This window comes from Lycorma delicatula, chromosome 3, assembly GCF_047948215.1.
Source record: "Lycorma delicatula isolate Av1 chromosome 3, ASM4794821v1, whole genome shotgun sequence".
NCBI lineage: Eukaryota > Metazoa > Arthropoda > Insecta > Hemiptera > Fulgoridae > Lycorma > Lycorma delicatula.
Genome location: NC_134457.1, coordinates 10,580,212 through 10,603,767, shown reverse-complemented (window position 1 = coordinate 10,603,767; position 23,556 = coordinate 10,580,212).

The window sequence follows — 23,556 nt, the reverse complement described above, 5'->3', positions numbered from 1 at the left end:
ATAACTGTATATATTCATAACTTCAACTGAAATGATCATTAAATTTTAATATAATTTATTTATGATGAACCTACAATAAAGTTTCGAAAAAATACACACATATTTACATATATCACAAATACGTAATGATTTTAAAATTGACTTCACTTAAATATTTTTTATAAGTTATGAAACAATTTCTTTTATTAGTAGTAGTGAATAATCGTTGTAACGTCCAACGAGTGATGAATGTTTTTTTCTCCATCAATTAATGGTGTTTCTTTCCGCGTTTGGTGATTGAGATTGTAAGATGCTTATACAATTCACATTTAATAGCGGAACTAAATTTTACACCCTCTGAATAATATAGACATGCATACAAAATTTCAAACCATTCGGTCAAATAATTTTAGAGAAGTCTGCGAACAAAGTTTTGAACAAAGTTGGCCCGAGAAGATTACACCTGATTATATTAGAATTAGTTTGAATATATATCTCATACCGAATCAGAATTCCGGATAAATTTATTCAGAATTACAACAAAAATAACTCGGAATTCATTATAATAATTTTGTAACTCAAAAAAAATCATGATACGACAATTGAAGTAAATCAAATTTATAAATTATATATACTTATAATAATCGTAAGGTTTTTTTTATAGAAAATAAAAATTACGTTATATCTTTGTGTGGTTTTATAAAAATCTTAAAGAAAGATATAATTCATCAGAATAATTTATTGCATTAAAAATTTTTTTATTTAATTCCTGTATTAAGAAATTTAATAGTAATAAATCTATCGAAATACAAAGATTGCAAAAGGTAAAGAAGTTAACAGAGGTGGTAGGATTTAAGGAACATGTTGAAAATAAAAAATTATTGCAAAATGGAATGGAAGTTAAAATGGGTCGAGTATATATATTTAACAAAAAAAAAAAAAAAACAAGAAGATCTGTATAAAAAGAAAAATATACGGAAAAAACTTCTATTTTTTTACCTAAATGTTTCCCAGATACATCACTTAATGTGACAGAAAAAAAATAACCAGTAGATAAAATAAAAATTCCATTAAAAAAATATATTATAACGAACAATATAGCCTTCATAGTAGCTGAACAAATAATACAAAAAACGGTGACCTTGCAGGAGTTCCGTTACGACATGACAATGAATAACAAAAAAAAAAAAAGGAAGAAAATTTATAGTTTAGATTGCTTGAAAATTTTACGATGTAATATAATTCTGTTCAGAAAACGGAAAAGAAAAAGTAAGAAAAGAAATCATTGAAGTACAACAATCTTATAAAATCGAAAAAGCTAAACTATCGAGAGAGGTTTCACCATTCAAACTCGTAAACAAAACACGCGCGCGCACACTCGATCAAATATAAACATATACTTATGTACAAACACATTTAAAATTACTTCCTTGTTGAATACAAATATACACTTAAATTTATACAAAAAAAAGGAAAAAAAAGAGATTGTACGTGATCCGACTGTATAAGCAACCAACACTCTCAATCACCAAACGCTTTAGATAAAAACACCACCCATTAAAGGATATCAAAGAAAACGGGTACGTAAAAGAATCCAATTTATTTAGGCTAAGGAAAATCTGTATTTACCATACAAATACAGTAGCATAATATAAGATCAGTTGTAAAGATTACCCGAAAAACGAAATGGGTACGACAGGGTGATCCGTTTGGAACCACATTTAAGGAGAAAATTCCAAAAAAAATTGGCGATCAATTACTCAAACAACTATATATTTATAACTGTATCGATAAAGACTTAGCAATTTTATGTATTTAAGCGAAAAAAAGTACTTATTTACATAACATTTTTATATATAGACCGTAAAATAAAATAGTGGGGGTTTTAAATGGATATAGATTCGGAAAAAAGCATTGCAGAAAGATAGACTACATGTTACATGAAAGAGAAACAATCCAGATTTATGTTTGTGAAAATTAGTGGATGTGCATTGAGTTTATAGAACACGCAAGCAGTATGTGCGCGTTGGTCATCATGTCTTCGGTGCAGAGGTAGGTTCAATGTGTGTTGTGGCTTGTTATATTTGAATCAGTTATACGTGTTACGCGTGAATACCGTCCCGACGGTAAAATATCCCGGGCATGAAAATAACATTCGGACGAATCGTTGCAACGAAACGATTGAAGCAGTGCGAACAAGTTTCTTGTGTAATCCAAAGAAATCCATTTTGAAATGTTCTAGACAATTGGAAATTCTTAAAACAACTGTTCACAATGTGTTAAAAACGCTTACGTCTCAGTGCATAAAAAATCCAGGTATTATAATAACTATCCACAGGACAGAGTGAAACGATTTGATTTTGCTGTAGGTATTCTGGATAGGTTAAAGCAGGATGATGATTTTTTAATCAAGTTCAATTTCAGTGATGAAGCAACATTTCACGTTTCTGGACGAGTACATCGGTATAATGTTCGTATATTGGGGACTGAACCTCTGCGTCCTGAAAATCAGCGTGACAGTGTAAAAATGAATTTGTGAATTGCTACTAGACGAGACAGCGTTATTGGCCCCTTTTTTTTCTGAAAAACCGTTATGACGCTGGAGACGTTTATAAGGACAAGAAGTGGACACAATTTTAAACACATGACGACCACTGTTATATATTTTATACAATTTACATAAAAATTTTATTATGGCAACAAAGATTTTGTTTTCTTAAGAATAATATAAAAAAAATTTAATTTCTGAAGATGGAATTCGTTTCTGAAAGCGCTAGAACGCATAAAAAGATTTGTTGGTAAGTGGGTTTTATATTTTAATTATTTAATGAATAATTTATAGTATTAGTAATAACAGAATAGACAAAATTAGCAAATTTCATAATTTTTAGACTCACTTTAACAATATCAGCCATATTTCAGTTGTTTATAAACCAATTTTAACAAACGCGGGTGTCATTTTGCTCAAAAAAGAGGTTAAGATTTCATCTAATAATAAGGTTATCTATAAAGTAAAGACCGTTTCATTGGAAAAAAATCTATTCTAAAAATTTTATAAATATTTTTTGTTTCTCTTAAACTATATACCTTATTATACCTTCTCATACCTTCTCTATATAATCGTCACATGAACTAAGATATTTATCGAAGCAATACACCGACTTCAGTATACCCATATTCTTCTTCGTATCCTTTTGTCGCCAGTCCATTTAGCAACTGATTAACAACATTTTTAAGTTCATCGTCACCCACGAATTGCTTACCATACAAAAATTCTTTCAATTTTCTAAACAGATGGCAATCAGAAAGAACTAAGTCCGGACTATATGGTGGGTGATCGTAAATTTCCCTTCCAAATGTTCTCAGTAAATCACGTGTCGGACCCGCAACATGTGGACGTGCATTATCTTGCAGAAGGACGACGCCGTCGGTCAGCCACTGGCGTAGCCGATTTCGAATGGCGCGCCGTAATTTACGTAGAGTTTCGCAGTAGATTTCTGCATTTATAGTCGTTCCACGTGGCATGAAATCAATCAGCAGTATTCCAAACCGAACCCAAAAGACTGTGGCATCAGTTAACATCCAAATGGTATCTTTGTTGGTCTGATTGGTGATTGAGGATGACGCCGTTCATTTGACAACCGTTTTTTCTCCCGCGTGTAATACGAAATCCACGTTTCATCGACGGTAACAAATGAATTAAGAAATTCATTACCTTTTTTTTTCTGTAGCGCACCAAAAATTCCAAAACAGATCCCACTCGGATTTTTTTGTGACGTTCTGTTATGACGTGCGGCACCCGACGTACACAAACCTTTTGAAGCCTAAATAGTCATGAACAATGCAACCGATAACAGTTTTTGAAACATGTGGAAAAAGAAGAAGGTCGGGAATAGTTGAGTGACGACTTTTTATGATTTCATGATCGATGAGTTTCAAGTCCTCGGTGATTATCAAAGGCCTTCCCGAACGTTCTTCGTCGTTCACATCAATTCTGTTATTTATAAACTTTTCGCACGATTTTCGGAAGTTTCTTTCATTCATTACATTATTTTATTAAAATGCTTCAGTCCGTTCTAACTTTATGAATTTTTATTGAAAAGACACAGATTAAAGGGCAGAGAGATAATGGTGCGAGACGGGTCATTTGTCCGCAAGAACTTTTTTTTAGTTATTTTTATGTCCTGAATCAGCCTTTTAAGTTTATTTAACACTTCTCGCAATAACCTGTATACCATACATTATGATTCCCTTTAAAATTGTTTTAATCAAGATGAACTTGTTTTTCTATAGAATGGTATTTTAAGACTTATTTAAATCGGGTAATTTGTAATAGTCTGAAGAACAGAAACGCGTAACTAAAAATAAAAATTTTACGATGATTTATCGGTAGTGTATTCTTTTTAATTATATTTATATTTGATAAGTATATATTACAGTTTTTTAAAAAAAATATATTATTGGCCTATATGAAGAATCTTCAAACTGGTAAACGTCAAATTTTTTGTTATCCTTCATTTTAAACGTAGAATTTATTATTCGTTAATGATTATTAGACAGAATTTTTGAATCTAAACTTTTAAGAAAATACTTCCTAATTATTTTAATGAAAAGAAATGTAGGGGCAGTACAATATAAGTTAAATAAATTACCACCCTGTGTGTGTTACAAATGATAACTCGATCATAAAAGTTAGAAAACGGTCATTAAGCAAAAGGAATCTTATAATCTTAAAGAGATACGTTTATAAAAACCTATGAATATTACTAATAAATGCTGTTTGGTCGATGGCTGTAAGTTTAAAAGTTAAAAAAATTTAAGCTCATTAAATGAATTGTAAAATGGGTGTTTTACGGGATGGATTTAACCGTAAATTGTGACCTTAATTTTGGTAGTCGAGAACAACAATTAGAAAAACTTACTTGCAACTTTAAAAAAATAATCTTATTATAAATTATTTAAATTTGTTAGACAAATGAAAATAACAATCGTTAACAAAGATATTTTTTTAAGATACTTATTTCGATAAAAACCATTACACAAATTAAAAGTACGGCACGATGCAAGGGGATTTTACATGATGATATCGAGTTCACAAACTTCATAATCTGGTCTATATATAACCGTGCGCGCATGAACACACACACACACAAATAGAGCAGCATTTAAGCTGACTTTAACTTATAAACAAAAGTAATAAATATAATTTTGAACTTACCCTCTGTGTCTGGTGACAGCATTAACGGCGTTGAACCATTCATTTTGTTCCTGATGTAACTCATGAACACCACTTATGTTTATTTTATATCACAATGAGGAAAATATTATACATTTTAAAAATAATTCGTCACTATAAATTAGTTTAAAAATAATAATCCATTACTTTAAAACATTTTTTCAAATGATTATTGAAATAATGATATTTTGAAAAAATTACTTAGCGAAAATTTATGAAATATATTTTTATCTAATATGTTATACACAAAATACTATAAATAATAATCTATAAATCCTATAAAAAAATACCAATTATTCCCCGGTAACCTTTCCTCTTAATATTTCAATGAGAATATTAATTATAATGAAATATCATATTTTTTTCTGTAAAATTACATATATGTCAGTCTCTCTCTTTCTGTGTGCACGCTCGTGTGTGTAGATATGTGTGAATATATATATATGTTACCGTGAGACATTTTTTTTTTTTTTTAGAGGAGGCGAAAAACGCCTATGCTATTTCATCGCCCGTAATTTTTTTTAATAAAAAATAAAGGAAAATAAAGCTAATCTAAAAGATGAATAAAACTTACAACTAATATCACACATAAAATCTAAAATAAAACCAAAAGTGAATAGAATTTAACAAAGTCCGAGATGGGTTTAAAGGGCCCATTCTCGGATAACAAAAATACTAAAAAGAAAACTAAAAACCATTAAACATCTAACATATACACGACAATATTAAATTTTTCCAATACTTATTTTTGCCGCATGACTGTACGGCAACTGCCGCACAGTCATGCGGCAGTTGCATCGTGCGCATAGGGTTGCGTGTCCTCCTGACATCAGGTACTCGTGTGTGACCCTATTACAATCGACAGAGGACTACTTCCACAAGCCGAATTTTTCTGCATGAGGAGTCCCATGGCAAACAGAATCTTTAAGGCAGATATCTGGCCAACGTCGATATTCTCCGGTGAATGTCGACACATACCAAATAGGTCGGTGAAAGATCGAAATGCTTGCTTATATCACTCGGACATTCGCCGATATAAGTTGACAAAAACAGATAAGCTCTGGTGGCAGTCAAAACGAAAACTAAAAATTAAAAAAAAAATTCACCCAAATAGCAATTTCTGAAGTAAATAAATAACGAGAAACCCTCAAAAAAAAAAGGAAGTTTAAATATAAGCTCAACATAACCTACGCTTGCTAATTTCGTCTAATTTACGTTAAATATAAAAATCAAATATGTTATTCTCCAAAACTGGAGGCGAGTATACATATTAACCGCATTTATAAAAAAATTAAATCGTATTTTCAGCATTTTATAAATTGAAAGGGCTAATCAGGATGTATAGAATATGTTAACTGCATGGATGAACGAGAACTTTACAGATAAATGGTCAGATGGCCCTTTGATTAATTTTTTTATAGAAATATTTTTATCCAACTTTCATCAGCGCAAGTTAAATGCGGTGAATTTGATTAATCGCCTCCAATGTTGGAGAATAACATATATATTTTATATATTTAACGGCGGTAATTAGACGAGGTTAGCGAGCGAAACAAGCGTAGGTTAATATTTGACTTAAATTTATACTTCACTTTTAGTTCCTTGTACGACGTAAAGGAAGTATTGTGATCGTGGATAATTTCGGTTTTCAGATTTCAATGGAAATATTTTCACTACCCTGAATCCAATTTGACTAGTTTCGGTATGACGTCGGTACGTACGTACGTATGTACGTATCTCGAATAACTCAAAAACGATTAGCTACAGGATGTTGAAATTTTGTATTTACGACTCTCGTAACATCTAGTTGTGCACCTCCCCTTTTGATTGCAATCGACTGGACCAAAAGTGTCCAAAAAGACCCAAAATCAAAAATATTTGAATTTTCGACTTTTTCTTAACTGCAGTAATAAGCCCTAATTTAGATTTTTTCAACGATATATCATAAGTGGTACTTACTTTCATTGGTTCCAGAGTTATAGCAAAATAAATTTTAATTAATGAAACACTTGGATCTTACAAGGGGAAGACACATACATCGGTGCAAATCAGACTTCATCTCTTCTTTTTCTAACTTTTTTTTTTTTAATTTACACATTGATTTTTAATAATTATTAACCTCTGATTGTAAAAAAAAAAATTACAATAAATAATAACAATAAAAAAAATGTAAAATATATAAAGTTATTTTTGAAATAAAATTTTATGTATTTTTCATTTAAAAAAAAATTGTGTATATAATTTAATAGGCTTACAAGGAAGTCATATGGATTGCCCATGTCAGGTTTTTACGGGGGTTTCTCGTTATCTATTTACCTTACAGTTTGGTAAAGGATGATTTTTTTACTTTATAGTTATCGTTTCGATCGTCACCAGAGCTTATCTGTTTTTGTCAACTTATAACGGCGCGGGCGAAGGTCCGAATGTATAATAATATAAGCAAATATTTCGTTCTTTCACCGACGTATTTGTTATGCGTCGACATTTCATCGGAAAATATTGACATTCTCTAATTCTCAAAATATTGACATTCCCTTAGGTCTTTCACAGTAATTTACACGCGCACACACACACACACACACACACACACACACACACACACACACACACACACACACACACACACACACACACACACACACACAAACACACACACACACACACACACACACAGAGAGAGAGAGAGAGAGAGAGAGAGAGAGAGAGAGAGAGAGAGAGAGAGAGAGAGAGAGAGAGAGAGAGAGAGAGAGAGAGAGAGAGAGAGAGAGAGAGAGAGAGAGAGAGAGAGAGAGAGAGAGAGAGAGAGAGAGAGAGAGAGAGAGACTGTGAGAGTAAGGTAGGGAGGGGTGACTGAAAGAGGGGAGGAGAGAGACAGACACACGCACACACACAAACACACAATAGTGTGTGATTTTTAGTTTCAAAATCAAGGCTTATTAAATCTTTGTTTTCAGTGACTGGTATCCGCTGATATTTTTGTTTTAGAACTGTTAATATTTGTTTTGTATTGCATTGGTTACATGAATTGATTTTTATTATTATTTTTTATCCTTATAACAGTTTACTGTTGTGGAGTGTAATATAACGTTTCAACATCTTAATAAATTATTTTATTTGTGTTGTATAATAATTATACTAACCTACATGATTTTGTGGACTGATTTAGATAACTATTCAAAATATATCAGCTCTTTTATAGTTACAATCTTTACAACCTATTGTTATAATTAATAAAGAAAATTATGTGAGAAAAAGGAGAAATAAGTGGACTTTAATTTCTTGGATTGATATTGATATTTGTGTATCAATAGAATTTTCCATTCTTTTGTATTTTGGTCATAACTTTCCACTAAGAAGTTTAAAATTGATATTAACACCCTTATTTGCTAACTGTTTTAAGTATATTATAATTGAACCTACAAAACTTTTGTTTTCCAGTATGATTCTTTGATATGTGCTTGGGGTATTTCAAAAAGAGTCAACTATTCTGTTGCATAATGAACATAAAGTAAAGTCGAAAAATGATAAATTTTTTGAATAACTAAATGAAACTTGATCTCCGCACTGTTATGAGCCTTTATCTGTAAAGAAAGAAAGATTACTACGCGCAATAATGTACCATAAATGGTCAGTAGTTGATCTGATTTCAATATTGATTAATTTATTGTTTTATTATTTTTCTCTTCATAATCGTAACCCAGTCTCAGACCCTCAGATCTTCTGAAAACAATATTCCTAATTTATGTCTTGAAAAAAATGCAGTATACTCACTAAAGTATCTTCAAAAAATTTAGAAAATATATAGATATTTATTGTTGAGAAGCGAATCGGTAAAAAATGTCTAAAATTATTTCGAGAAAAAATATAATCATTAACGGTTAAATATTAGATATGCAAATATCGAGTGCACTTTCAATCTAGATTAAATTTTCAATAATCGGTAAGTTAAAATTATAGAAGAATAATGTATTATTTTTGCATTAAAGATAAGAAAATAAATTTAAGTAGATTTTCTAATGATAATGTAAAGTTTATACTGTGTAGTTTTAAGAAAATAAAAAGAACACAGAATTCCAATTAATTTAGCAGACGTATTATATCGTGTTAAAAATTACACGATTAATCAATTCTTCTATAAAACAAACATTAACATAATCGTTTCTGTGGAAATGATTGAAGAGGAAAGAAAAGAGAAAAGCGATGAGAGAAGACTTAAGTTGTTATCGAAAAGAGATATTAAATCAAGTTGTCTTCCTTCGAATTCAATAGTTTTCAACTTGAAAGAAAAGAGGAAACAGCAGTTTCTAAGATAATTCTATACACTCCAAGAGTATACTGTTCCGTTTTATCAGATAGTCTATACATTAAAAAGAATCAAATAGAATATATATAAACTGCAAAATCCAGGTCATGAAATTTGTACAATTAAATTGGTAACTTTAAAAATCATTACGTACAAGAAAAAATCCATTTTATTTTCTTCCAAAAAAATAAATTCTATTTTTTAAATAGTAAGTTTGTGTCGTGGAAATATGGAATAAAACATTTTGTAGAGTATGTAAAATGACATACCTGACCGGAATTAGAGCGCGAGACCTCCGAATGAACGGCGGAAATGCTACAACTTCTCACTGAATCGGGAAATCATTTTCCGTCAATTATTCAAAATTTATTACATTTCCCTTTTTATAAATATACATTTCTGGAAATATATGTTTTAGAAGAAATGAAACGAAAACAAATTACGTACTTCTATAATTAAAGACAAGATAAAGATAAAATAGCTTGCAAGAAGATTATGATTCTTTCAGAACAGCAACTCTGTGATGAATTTTTAACAGGAGTCTGAGTAAAATTGTTTTGTTTATATCCTAAAGATATCATTTTACTATGGCAAGTCCTTTTGAATTTTGCAAATTAGTGAAATAGCGTGCAGTGATCGGTAATTTACTTTCCTAAGGTGAGAAACTAGTTAAAATATACTCTCGTATGATCATACAATACAAAGTTGTATAAATCACAGAAAGTTTTATTAACGGCTAAAAAAATTTAAAGAAGTCCGAACTAGCGACTGACGTGCATCGGTCTGGACGTACAATTGAAGTTTCAACTCCTTATTTCTTAAAACTCTTAACTTACATACACTCTCATCCAAAAAAAAACAACAAAAAAAACGATGGCTTACTATCCAGATTACAGCTGAAAAATGACATCTGGGTACAGTTCATAATTATCACCGACAAACTTAAGTACCGTAAAAAAAAGCCCAAGATGAAATTCCAAGACAGTTAATAGATCACCACAAGGAGTTTGCATGTGCACAGACTGAAACGATGGTATCACCATAGTTTCACCTATGGTTTCACCATTGTAAATGGTGATACCATTTATTTTTCCCCAGTAGTACTTTAAATTGGGGTTCCCCATTACGAACCATAATGAAAAAAAAAACAGAACGTTGAGTGTAAGTACACAAGAAATATTTCTAACCCTACCACCAGCAGAAAAAAAACATAATTACTTTTTTTTGGGACGCAAAAGGCCCGGTTTTTTCGATTTTCTAGATCAGCAAACAGTAAACAGCACATATCATTGTGACTTGGCTCCCATGAGATTTCCATTTGTTTGATCCACTGAAGAAGGCGCAATGTGGTAAGAAGTTTAATGACAATGACTATGTCAAACAAAATCTGTTAAATTGGTTCCGACATAAAGACGAAGATTTCTTTGCAGCAAACATAAGCGTATTCAAAGATGGGACATTTTTATTAAAGTTGCTACTAGAGATGCCCCCTGTAGAGCCGTCGAACGTCTGCACTTGTGCGGATGGGCGACGGTGATGAAGCACGGGGATTCTGGACCCCTGGACTCTAAAGGCACCTCCTGGGCCCGCGCAATGCTTAAACTGCAGGACCGACCCCGGAGGAGGAGAAAAGGTGAGATATGAGTTTTAGTCGGTATGGTGCGGGTACACGTAGGTTCTTAATAACATCTAGCCGAACCCGTGCGAGTCCGACACTCCCCCATTTATGGGGGGTGCGTAAATGGCATTTCTCAGACTCATCTATAACAAAAAAAGTGTTGCTACAGATAAATGAAAACTGAAAATAAACGTCACGTTGATTAAATTTTTTTTTTCTTCAGAGCAATGTCTGGCTTAAATTATTGAAAGAGTCTGGTAAAGATTTCATTACGGTTCAAATAAAAATAAATTATTAAATACATATATATAAATATATATTTTTTGTACCCCGTCGCGACTTCCCCCACAATGTAACTTCACTCGCAATGGTTTTTAACAGCAAACTTATTGTTTTATAAATAAAATTTATTTAATCAAAAATATTATATTTAAATTTTCATTAAATCCTGAAAAAACTGTACATAAAAAGTTTTATGAAAAATGCTGATGGACTATACGATAAACAATGAACTGTTGCCCAAAACTTAAAAGGAAAACAAAAAAAGGAAGATAAGAAAATTAAAAAATATTTGTTAGACTAATCCATTTTAGTATGAATTTAAATAGTTCAATATAAAAGTCCAATAAAGATTAATAAAAAAATTAATTACAATCTCAAAACTAGCATCTCCATCGCGGCTTCGCCCGTGCTCTAAGTTTAATTGCGCTTCCCGTCACAATCAGAGGGTCATGTCTCGCTTCGCTATCCCTTCCCGTTTTCTCCCGTTTTTCTTTCCGTTACTTTCCTTTCCCCTTGCTCTTCCCACATTTCTATTTCCTCTTCCTCGTTTCTTTTTTGTCTTTCCCTTCCATTTCCTTTTCCCCGTTTTTCCATTTTCCCCTTTTTCTCTTTTTATCCTCTTCCCTTTTACCTTGTCGATTTTTCCCTATTTCCATTTTACAATTTTTCCCTTTCTCCCTTCTCCCCGGTTTTCGATGAATTTTGGTATAGGTTCATTTTGCCGTTAAGCAGAAATCATGGTAAAATTCTTTTATTCCTAATTTAAAAACAGTCTTTTCCGGACACATGTTTATAGCGAATTTTTTTCATTATTTTAAACAGAGAAATACAGCTGTAAAATTTAATGACATTCTTTTCACTCACACACTCATTCTGTCGCTCTGCGCGCGCACACGATGCATTAATATTACTTATTTGACAGATGTAATGAATTACTTCGTTTCCATGCTTTACCTACGCTTTTAATCTCAACCAATTATTTTTGCATCTGACATCTTCAATTATTTGCTTTACATATTCTAATTTTTTAATTTCATTTTAATTTAATTATATATTTATTTAAAATTTAATTTAATATTATTTTATTTAATTTTAATTAAATTTATTTAATCCTCTTCCTCTTTTCTTTTTTATATTTTCCCTTTCTATTTCCTTTTCCCCGTTTTTCCCTTTTCCAATTTTTCTTTTTCTCCCTTCTTCCTCGCGAGTAAATCGGTCCAGTAGTTTTTTAGTCTATAGCGGACACACATATCGGAAACATTGCAATGGAATCGTAAAATATTTAGTATAGCGTATGGTGCTTTTACGTCCAACAGATAGCGCTGTTAACACGAAATTTAGTTTTTTATCGATTTGAACCCTTAAAATCAAAATTTCGCAAAATCTTTTTTAGTGCACGCCTACCTAATCATACGAAGGTACCCTAAAAACTTCAAGTCTCTTCCTATAATAGTTTTGGTTGTACGTTGATTATAAGTCAGTGAATCCGTCAGGACATTCTCTTTTATATAAGAGAAGAGCGAAATTAAAAGTTCGATAGGAACCCTGAATATCATGGATTTGTTCCAATGATAAAAGTTGAATTTAAAAATAAATAAAAACGACAAAATGGAAATTAACAATGAAATAAATGGAGAGCATTATAATATATATATATATTGAATTTTTCTATTTCTACAATAATTTAAAAAGCATAGATGAAGCAAGTATAAAATAATATATAAAATATATAACATATAAAATAATAAAAATCAAGATGTCACAAATAAACTTTGAAGCAAAAAAAAACTCAACTTTTTTTATCAGACAATCATTCCTAATTAAAAATAAATTCTTTCAAATATTTAAGTAAATAAAATTATTAGCAATTCGATAGAAGAATTTAAAAAAAAAGAAATGAAAGGATTACGGAAATGAAAGTCATAGTGATCCGCAGAATTTAAAATACAGTATAAAGAATATTAAGGTGAGCTGAGAAACATTATACCATACATAATTCATGATCAACCAAGCACAAATTAAAGAGTAGAACGGTAAACAAGAGGAATTAACGTGAGTCATGGATTATACAGGGGAATTGTTACCTAAATAATGAAAAAGGTTCATGGTATAAAAAATAAATAGGAATAATGAATAATGAATACACGAAGCAGCAGATAATAAAAAAGTAAAATTTAAAAAATATTAAAATAAAAATATTTCTTTATAATCTTGGGAATCTGAAAATAATTCCACCCGTTTAAAAATCCATTTTCTTGTTGGTCTATTTTAAAATATTAGTTGATAAAATAGGGAAACTGAATTAGAGCGTTAAAGGAATAGATGAAATCCCGACTCGTAAAAGATTCTGCCTACAACAAACAATAAAATTCTACGAAAATAAAAAAATAATGTAATACTAAATAGAATAACAATTTCAGAATAACAAGTACTTTCCACATTGCGCCTACAGCAGAAGCAAAGACATCGGTCATGTGGAGAAGATGTTCAAGTTTAATAAATGAAATTTCAAAACAATCAGAAAGTAGAATAATGACATATAAAAGATTGGTTAATCGCTGAAAAAAATACTTATTATTTCTTATTGTAGTAATGGTTATATTTGTCAGTATTGCAGTGAATATAATTAGTGCAAATTTACGATAAGTAAATAAAAAGGAAGGAGCATAATGGCAAAGGAAGCCTTCAGTAAGAAAAGGAAATTAAGTCTGGAATTAGGAAGAGGACACATGGACGATAAGGAAAAGGGAAATCGACTAGATTGAGGCTTTTGAAATTTAGATATGGAGAAAATAAAATGAATGGATAAAGTAAAGAATGAAGAAGTAATAAACAGGATTAAAGAAGAAAGAACACTTATGCACACTCATATACATGACATGCAAATGAGGTTGCGTCTTGTACAGACTCATGATCATTCTTCCTGAGAGGTGTGTTTAATTGAATTCCAACCGCCAAAGTACGCACCTAAGGGTTGGTCTAGTGGTGAACGCGTCTTCCCAAATCACTTGATTTAGAAGTCGAGAATTCCAGAGTTCACTTTCTAGTAAAGTCAGTTATTTTTATACGATTTGAATACTAGATCGTAGATACCGGTGTTCTTTTGTGGTCGGGTTTCAATTAACCTTACATCTCATGAATGGTCGAACTGAGACTGTTCAAGACTACACTTCATTTACACTCATACATATATATCATCCTCTGAAGTAATACCTGAACGGTAATTCCCGGAGGCTAAACAGGAAAAAATAAGTAAGTAACCACCAAAGTGCACCGGTATCCATTATCTAGTACTCAAATCCGAATAAAAGTAAACTAATTCTTACTAGGATTTGAACCTCACTACCTTTGACTTTGAAAATCAGCTGTTAAACAACTAATTTCGTCTTATATGGTATTTACCTTAATTAAAATGAATGAAAAGTAATAAATAAATTACAAATCTTAACTCTAAATTTGGATTAATCACTACGGACTAAATTTATAACAAAAATATATGAAGAAAATTTCAAATTGGATTTTACAGTAAATTTGTTTAACATTATTTTTTTTTTCATAACTGAAATTTCAGAAAATAAGTTAACGCACTAACACAATTCTTAGGTTTTAGCATTTATTTCCCCGAAGTATTATAATAATACAGTCTGAATTTATATATTACAGTATACACAATATGGGATGAAATTACACGAAATGGGTATAAAGAAGTAAAGAATATTGATTTATTACAATATAATATCAGTTTTGATATAAATTCGTCTCTAGTTTCAAATAACCCCATAGAACTTATTTTGAAACTGGTAACTTGGGAATTTGTTTGCCTTCAAGCACTATTGCTTTTCAAATATTTGTTTAACAATTTATCGTGTGCTTACACCTCCATATAATACGAACAGTTTATTTATTCATTTAACTGAACTAAAAAGTTTGATAAATCTACTCAAATATTTCCACATTTAAATTCTAGAAGTTGTTTATGATTAACAAGAATTTAATTCCTAAAACTACAAGATTAAATCCTATTAAAAAAATAATAGTAATAAAAAAAAAATATATTTTAATGAATTATATCCGTCCTTTTGAACTTTCTATATGGTATCTACTTACTTTTAACATGTTTCGGAACGCTGCTCCATCTTCAGAAAATCACTCAATCGTGATGACCTCCATTGAGTGGAGGACAGTTTTATGAACACATAAAGATAAAATGAAAAACAAAAAAAGAAATAGATACGTATAAATTTATAACACTAAGAACAAACAACACGTACGTAAAACCACGTATTCGTTTTACGTGGATTACGGTATGCAAACATCGGGTTTATGCGTGGTTTTATGTGTTGTTCATAGTGTTATGACTTTTTGTGTATACCTGTGTGGTTGTTTTACGTTTTTCATTTTTTTCTTGATGTGATGACCTCCAATAAGTGATTTTCTGAAGATGGAGAAGATTTCCAAAACGCATTAAAAGTAAATAACAACCATATAAAAAGTTCACACAGACGAATGAAATTTATTAAATTAATTTTTAATTGTGATTTGGATACATTAATATGAATTTTAAATAAAAAAATGTATATACATATATATATATATATATATATAGTAACAGACTGGTATAACCTGACCTGACCTGAGTAACGGATTCCTATCAGTTAAGAAGAAAGTAACAGAAATTATAATAATGGAAGAAATCCAAAAAGGGGATAAAAGGAACCTTTTTAGTACAGGTTCGTTTACCTTTATACACAAACAAATGTTGTTCCGTTAGAAGAGTTACCGGGACAAGATTTAGAATTTCATTAGAAAATGATAGGCGGTCAATCATTCTTAATGTTCGACTTGAGTTCGGTTATGAGTTGAAATTGCTTCTGCGAAATCATTCTAAGCGAGACGTTATGATGTGAGTCTGCGAGATGTCAGTCAGCGAGAGTATTTTGCGAGGAGGTCAGTGAAAAAGCAAATTTCTAGGCATACACGTTCAACCCACCGGGTTGGTCTAGTGGTTAACGCGTCTTCTCAAATCAGCTGATCTGGAAGTCGAGAGTTCCAGCGTTGAAGTCCTAGTAAAGCCAGATATTTTTACACGAATTTGAATACTAGATCGTGGATACCGGTGTTCTTTGGTGGTTGGGTTTCAATTAACCACACATCTCAGGAATGGTCGAACTGAGAATGTACAAGACTTTACACTTCATTTACACTCATACATATCATCCTCATTCATCCTCTGAAGTATTATCTAAACGGTAGTTACCGGATGCTAAACAGGAAAAGGAAAAAATTATAAGTGAAAGAGCTAATGTACTAAATTTCATTCGTAAATTGTTAACGTAGTTTTAATTGTGAATTGCAAGGGTATTTGCAGTTAAAGTTTATGCTTTACTTATCTATTGTACTATTGTTGTTAACACTTGCGCTCATGCTAATATCATCGGGACTGAATTCTGCTTTTCATTAATTATCTACCTGTAAATAAATCCTGACAATTATTTTAAATTCTGTTTTGTATGTAATCAGTGTTTAATATTATTGACTTTTATTATTAGTGTTGTTGTTATGTTTGTGATTACAATAATTAATATTTGTTTACTACAGTCATTTATTATTATTGTTTGCTGTTATCACCATTATTATTCTCTGATTATTATTGTACTTGTGATTACTATTTTTATTATTTGAAATCATTGTTACTCTTCAAAATCATTATTCGTCTTGTTTTAGTTATGTTTTTAAACCAATAAATTGTAATTATTTAAACATTTTCAATTATCAATCTCTCAGTATCCTGATCGAGCCGCGAACACGTGACTCTCTCTCTCTCTCTCTCTCTCTCTCTCTCTATATATATATATATATATATAGCAGCTGGAACCAGCCTCCATGGCGCGAATGATAGCGTCTCGGGTTTTCATTTGGAGATCCCGTGTTCGAATCCCGATCAGGTATGACATTTTTCATATGCTACAGAAGTCACATTTCATACGCATAAGCTTTTGTAGTAAATTTTATAAAGAAAAAAAAAATATATATGTATACATATATATATATATATAGAGAGCATTGAATCTAGAATTTGTTCTTAATTTTCTAACTAATAAATGAATATTTTGATTTAAGATACATCTTATGTGAAACATTCTTACAAAGGAACCATTCAGCGTTCTTTTTTCAGCTGTTCTAAGCTATTCCTCATAATTTAGTATATTTTATTTTAGAGTTGAATTGATGCATAGTATAATTTTTTAATACTTTCTTTCGCTCCTTTACAATAAATCTATCGACTCGATAAATGTTGATTTTTCTAATTTTAATTGTAGTAAAAAATTTGTAAATTTTCTCATTATAATTAAACATGTTTAAAACTAGTGAATAATTGAGTTAAAAACGTAACGGGGTGGCTATGTAACTGTGCAAAGCATTTCGAATTGAAACGACAGTTAAAAAATTTAATTTTTAAATTCTGTGATGTGCCCACAACTGAATTCTTTAAATTCAAATTAATTTGAGAATCTTTTTGCGTATAAAATATTACTGATCTAAAGTAAGGAGATTCGATTTTTTTCTCAAAATACAATAAATTTGTTGAAATTGATAATTTAATTATTTCCATTTTATACAAAAGAGTATTTGAAGTAACTGTCTGCAACATGTCTTCAGATTTTATATTTTGTTTTTTCTGACACAAGAAAACACAAATGGACATGTTTATTTACGAAGTGGAAATGTGACATGACGCATTTATTTCTTGTTTCTTTATATATTATTTTATCGATTTTGAATAAAGTTCAGCTATTCTTATAAAAATAGTTAAAGACATACTTGCACATATATATATATATATATATATGAAACTCGCATAACTTAATCATCTGCAAAAACAGCTTTCTAATTTTGTCGGAAGGGTTAGGAAAAATAGACAAAGAGTATAGAATCGATGCCAAAATGCTTCCCTGTAATAGTTCTACGTATATAGGTTACACTATTGTCAGAATTTTACAACTGAAAGATCTATTAATACGGTAGCTATGTTGTATCTGTGAACTGATATTTTTCGTACAGTTTCAAGGTTACAAAGAGAACTAATTTTTTTTAGGTAAAATATAATTTTTTATCGTATTTAAATGCTGAGTTCAACATATAAAACAAACTTTAAAAAAAATTTATTAAGAAAACTATTTATTCTGTGGTTGCTAAATCATTGTGGCCAGTTTTTTTTTAAATTTCTTTAAACGTAGTGTTTTGTTTTTTTAGAGTAAATTAATGAACGTTAGATATTTTACTTTACAAGAATTTAAAGTAAATCAGGAATAATCGGAAATTAATTAATAAGTGAGTAAACGATAAAAGTCCATAAATTTTCGAAAAAGTATAAAAGAATTTGTATCTTTGGAATAAATGAATAAGCGTAATTCTTGGTAATTCAATAAAGAAATGCATATTTTATAAATAAAATATAACTTAAAGAATAAAATATTATTAGGAAATTCATTAAATTAAAACTTTATGCGGGAGAATTATATAGTCAGCATTGATGAATTAAAGTATGGAATTTTCTATATTTTTTCAACCGTTGAAAAAATTAGCATTAGTAATTAAGCTAATATTTAATAGAAAAAAACAGAAAAGTAAAAATATTAGCTTAAATAACTAGGTAGTTTTACGGAATACTAGAGCTACCATTTATAATTTCTTCAAATCGGTGACCTTTTAAAACGAATTTCTTTTTATCAACTGTTATTTTTACTGCATTATTTAAACTTAAAAGAGCATGAAAATTTACTTAATGATTGCTACATGGCGACTTCCTGCGGCTTTCATATTGCATCGAATATTTTCTGGAACGGATTCTCGTCTTCTATCAAGCGACATCACATGAATTAAGCAAAGTAGAATTTAAGCGACGTTTGCAGTTCCTGTATGCTTTTTATTCTGTCAATTCAGCAACCTCAAAAAGCGTTCAACGGTTGAGTTTGAGCACTGCTCTGAAATGGGACCGATAATTCACAGTATAATAGCAGAACCCTTCCGTTTCCAGTGAATCCAAGCCAGAAACCTTCCAAGCCAGGAATCCCAGTTCAATTTACTGTCATCATTAACGGTGTAAGAATTCAGTGAGTATGAATCGATGTGTCAGCAACTTTAAAAACAAAACAGTAGATGTTATTTGTTATAAAAAAAAAACTCCGAAAACTCACTTTTATGAGCAAAGTGCGACCAGTATGACTTTTGCGCTGCTCATCGATTTCGACGGCCAGTTTCCCCCCATTCTACAGGATGATTTATTAGTCTGTTACCCAATTGTTAATGTCTAGTAATATTTTTGTTTTTTGACACGAAGTTGGTAGCGCTACTCAACCGGTATAGATACGGCAATGTGAGTTGATTCTCCTTGAGCTGTGTAAACTTGTGTGCCGTTTCCGGTCGTGTTACTAACACAATGTCTTTTACCATAGAACAACGAGTTTTCATTCTTGAACAATATTTTGCTACGAAATCGTACGCGAGTGTAAAAGAATCATTTCAAATTAAATTTATTGGTGTTTCTCCGCCAGAAAAAATGTCAATTTCTAGGCTAGCAAGCCGATTTCGAGAGACAGGTAGTGTTTGCGACAGAAAACGTAGCGGTCGACCACCTCGCTTGACAAATGACGTTTTAGAGAATGTGAGAACAAGATTCCTCAATTCTCCACTGAAAAGTTGACGAAACCTTTCCACGCAAGTCGGTTTGTCATATTCGAGTGTTCAGAAAGCTGGTAAAAATTGAAATTGAATCCGTATTGCGTAGGATTAGTCCAAGAGCTTCAACCTCCGGATTTAAACAAGCGATTGCCGTTGGTTTAGGTCTGTCGTAAATGATAACGGAATCGAATTTTTAAACACAATGTTCTTTAGCGATGAAGCTTGGATCCATCTCGATGGTTATGTAAACAGTCAAAACCGTCGAATTTGGGCGGTTGGAAATCCTAACGCTTTACAAGACAAATCTTTGCATCCTGAAAAAATTGGTGTGTGGTGTGCGATATCTCGTCATCGTATAGTCCGACCCGTATTCTTCGAACAGACAGTAAATGGTGAAGTATACAGGAATATTGTGCGCCAATTTGTGTCCCTCCTGGAACCTCAAGAACGGTATTGCTGGTTTCAGCAAGACAGCGCCAAATGCCACACGTCTCGAGAAACCGTGGATTTTCTGCAAGAGTTCTTTGATGATCGAATAATAAGCAAGGGCTTATGGCTTCCAAGGTCCCCAGACCTCACATCTCCTGACTACTTTTTGTGGGGCTATATTAAATCCTTAAAAACAAACCTCACACTATTGATGAACTTAAAGTCAATATTACAGACTTAATCTCGAATATTTCCAATGCAACTCCTAAAAAGGTTCCTGCTAATATAACGGTTTCTCTTAAAGGTTTCTGCTAAAAGAGTCCGTGCATGTATAACCGCAAGGGGTGGGCATTTTGAGTATATTCTTTAACAATCATCTAAGTAATAGCTTTTTATTAAATCTCTTTTGTAAGTAACAAATACATTTTTTTTATTCCACCTAAATTTCCCTTTCTTAAATTACATTTAAAATTGGGTAACAGGACTAAAAAGTCACTGTAACTTGCCTGTGCTATTCAATATAGCCGATACACACTTGTCTTATAAAATTATTCCGGCTGACTGCTGTATTAGGACCCATAACCTAACCTGAGGTTTGAATTTTTCAACCACGTAGTGATTTTCGATCGGCATATATGGTTCTTACAATGCCATACAACACCGTCCGTATCATAAAGGTGCGTAGCGTGTCCGTTGCGACATTTCCTAATTTCCGTTAAAATTGCAGGCATTTCAATAGCTTCATGTTTATTAGTCGGTAGATTCCAAACGTTTACGTTAAAATTCGTAATATATTCAATTTCTTTCATGATAAACGCAAAGAACTGATTTCAATACATTAGATACAGAAGTTGAATTATGTTATTGAGGTAAGAAAGATTATTCTTCTCTTATCCTTTCCGTTGGAAGCATTTAATTTTTAAATAAAATTCCTATACTGTTAAAGAAAAATAATCTGAGAATTTTAACACACCATTAATTGTTTCGGTATACGATAAAAGTACCAATAATTATTTTAATGATGTTATTATTGTACAAAAAGTCGATAGTAATTCATTAAAATGTTTTTTTTTTTTTTTAAGAAAACTTTAATTAAAAAACAAAATAAAAACGTAATAAGACAGTTTTATTTTATAAAAATCTAGAATTTTTCACGAATAATAAAAGTAATTATAAAAGAATGCCAAAAATATATAACAGAATAAACAAACTGAATCCATAAAATATCTTATATAAGTTAAAATAATGAACTGAAATATTTTTCGGCTTTTTTTAAAAAAAAAACGTCAGTGGTTTTGATTACCAGTTTGTTGAGAAAAATTCTAAAGTAACTCGTGAGTTTTAGGAAAGCAATAATTTATGATAGGTTCAGCCCACTGGAAGGCACGTTATAGTAAAATATCACGTTCCGCATTAAAATACAATGGTAACATGTATAAAATAGAAAAAAACAGAGTAAGTTTCAGTGAAATAGCATTTAAAATTAACAAAAAAAAACTCGGTAAAAATTGATTTAAATACAAGAAGAAATAGAGCTACAGAAAAACAAAAATAAATATATTTTCCATAAAAAACAAACAAAGAAAATTTAATTATCCATTCAATTAAGGGTAAAAAAAATTATATAGCATAGTAATTTAAAATAGATATTAAGCATGTTTCACACAATTGGATATACATTTAGTAAAATAGCTCTTCGATAAAAAAAAATACAATTGATATTTGATAACGATTAAAAAAGAAATTAAATATCATTAAATGAAATCCTAGTAGATTTTCAGGAACAAAAGCAAAGTTTTATTGTTCGTACCATTCATTCAATTTTTTTTTTTTACACAACAAAGAGAAATAAGTATGGAAAAAAATACGTATATTAGTTTATGAATAAAATAAAACGTAAACGATAAAATATTATTGGGAAATTGATTAAATTGAAAAAAAAACAAAAAAATAAAATTAAAATCATATTATTGAACAATATATTAAAGAAAAAATCAATAATTTAATATTATACTGTCACAATGTCTTGTTAACACCGTAATATCGTATAACAAATCTACTAAAAATCCTACATATAATTACTAGGAAATTTAAATATTAAGTGGTATATTTCGTTCTTACTGAAGGCTCGTTTCGCTTGTGCTATTCGGCATTTAAATGTCAGGAAAAGATTTTTGAAAGTATATGTTTGGAGTGTCGCTTTATATGGAAATGAAACTTGGACGATCGGAGTATCTGAAAAGAAAAGATTAGAAGCTTTTGAAATGCGGTGCTATAGGAGAATGTTAAAAATCAGATGGGTGGATAAAGTGACAAATGAAGAGGTGTTGCTGCAAATTGAAGAAGAAAGAAGCATTTGGAAAAATATATTTAAAAGAAGAGACAGACTTATAGGCCACATACTAAGGCATTCTGGAATAGTCGCTTTAATATTGGAAGGACAGGTAGAAGGGAAAAATTGTGTAGGCAGGCCACGTTTGGAATATGTAAAACAAATTGTTAGGGATGTAGGATGTAGAGGGTATACTGAAATGAAACGACTAGCACTAGATAGGGAATCTTGGAGAGCTGCATCAAACCAGTCAAATGACTGAAGACAAAAAAAAATATTTCGTTCAAAAATAATTTTTTTAAATAAATCAATGTTTGAATCATAATTAAGTATAGTGTTGAAGTATGGAGTTAAACAGTAAATTATTTAACGGAAAAAAATTATAAAAATTCAAAATAGATTAATTAAAATAATTTTGATTAAAGACCGTTGGATAATAAGAAGGAGAATCTAGTTTCATGCTTTATTAACGCTTATCGCCTATTGGTTTGTATCAGTTAATATTTATATGTATGTTCTATATGAAAAATGAATTTAAACTCAAAAGAAATTATTCATCAAACTAGATATAAATATCTATTTGTTGTTTCTAAATATAATAATTTATATGATAGATAGTCATTGAAAGTTGCTCCCTGTTTATAAAATATGTTACCGAAAAAAATAAAAGATATGACAAATTAAAATTTGTTTAA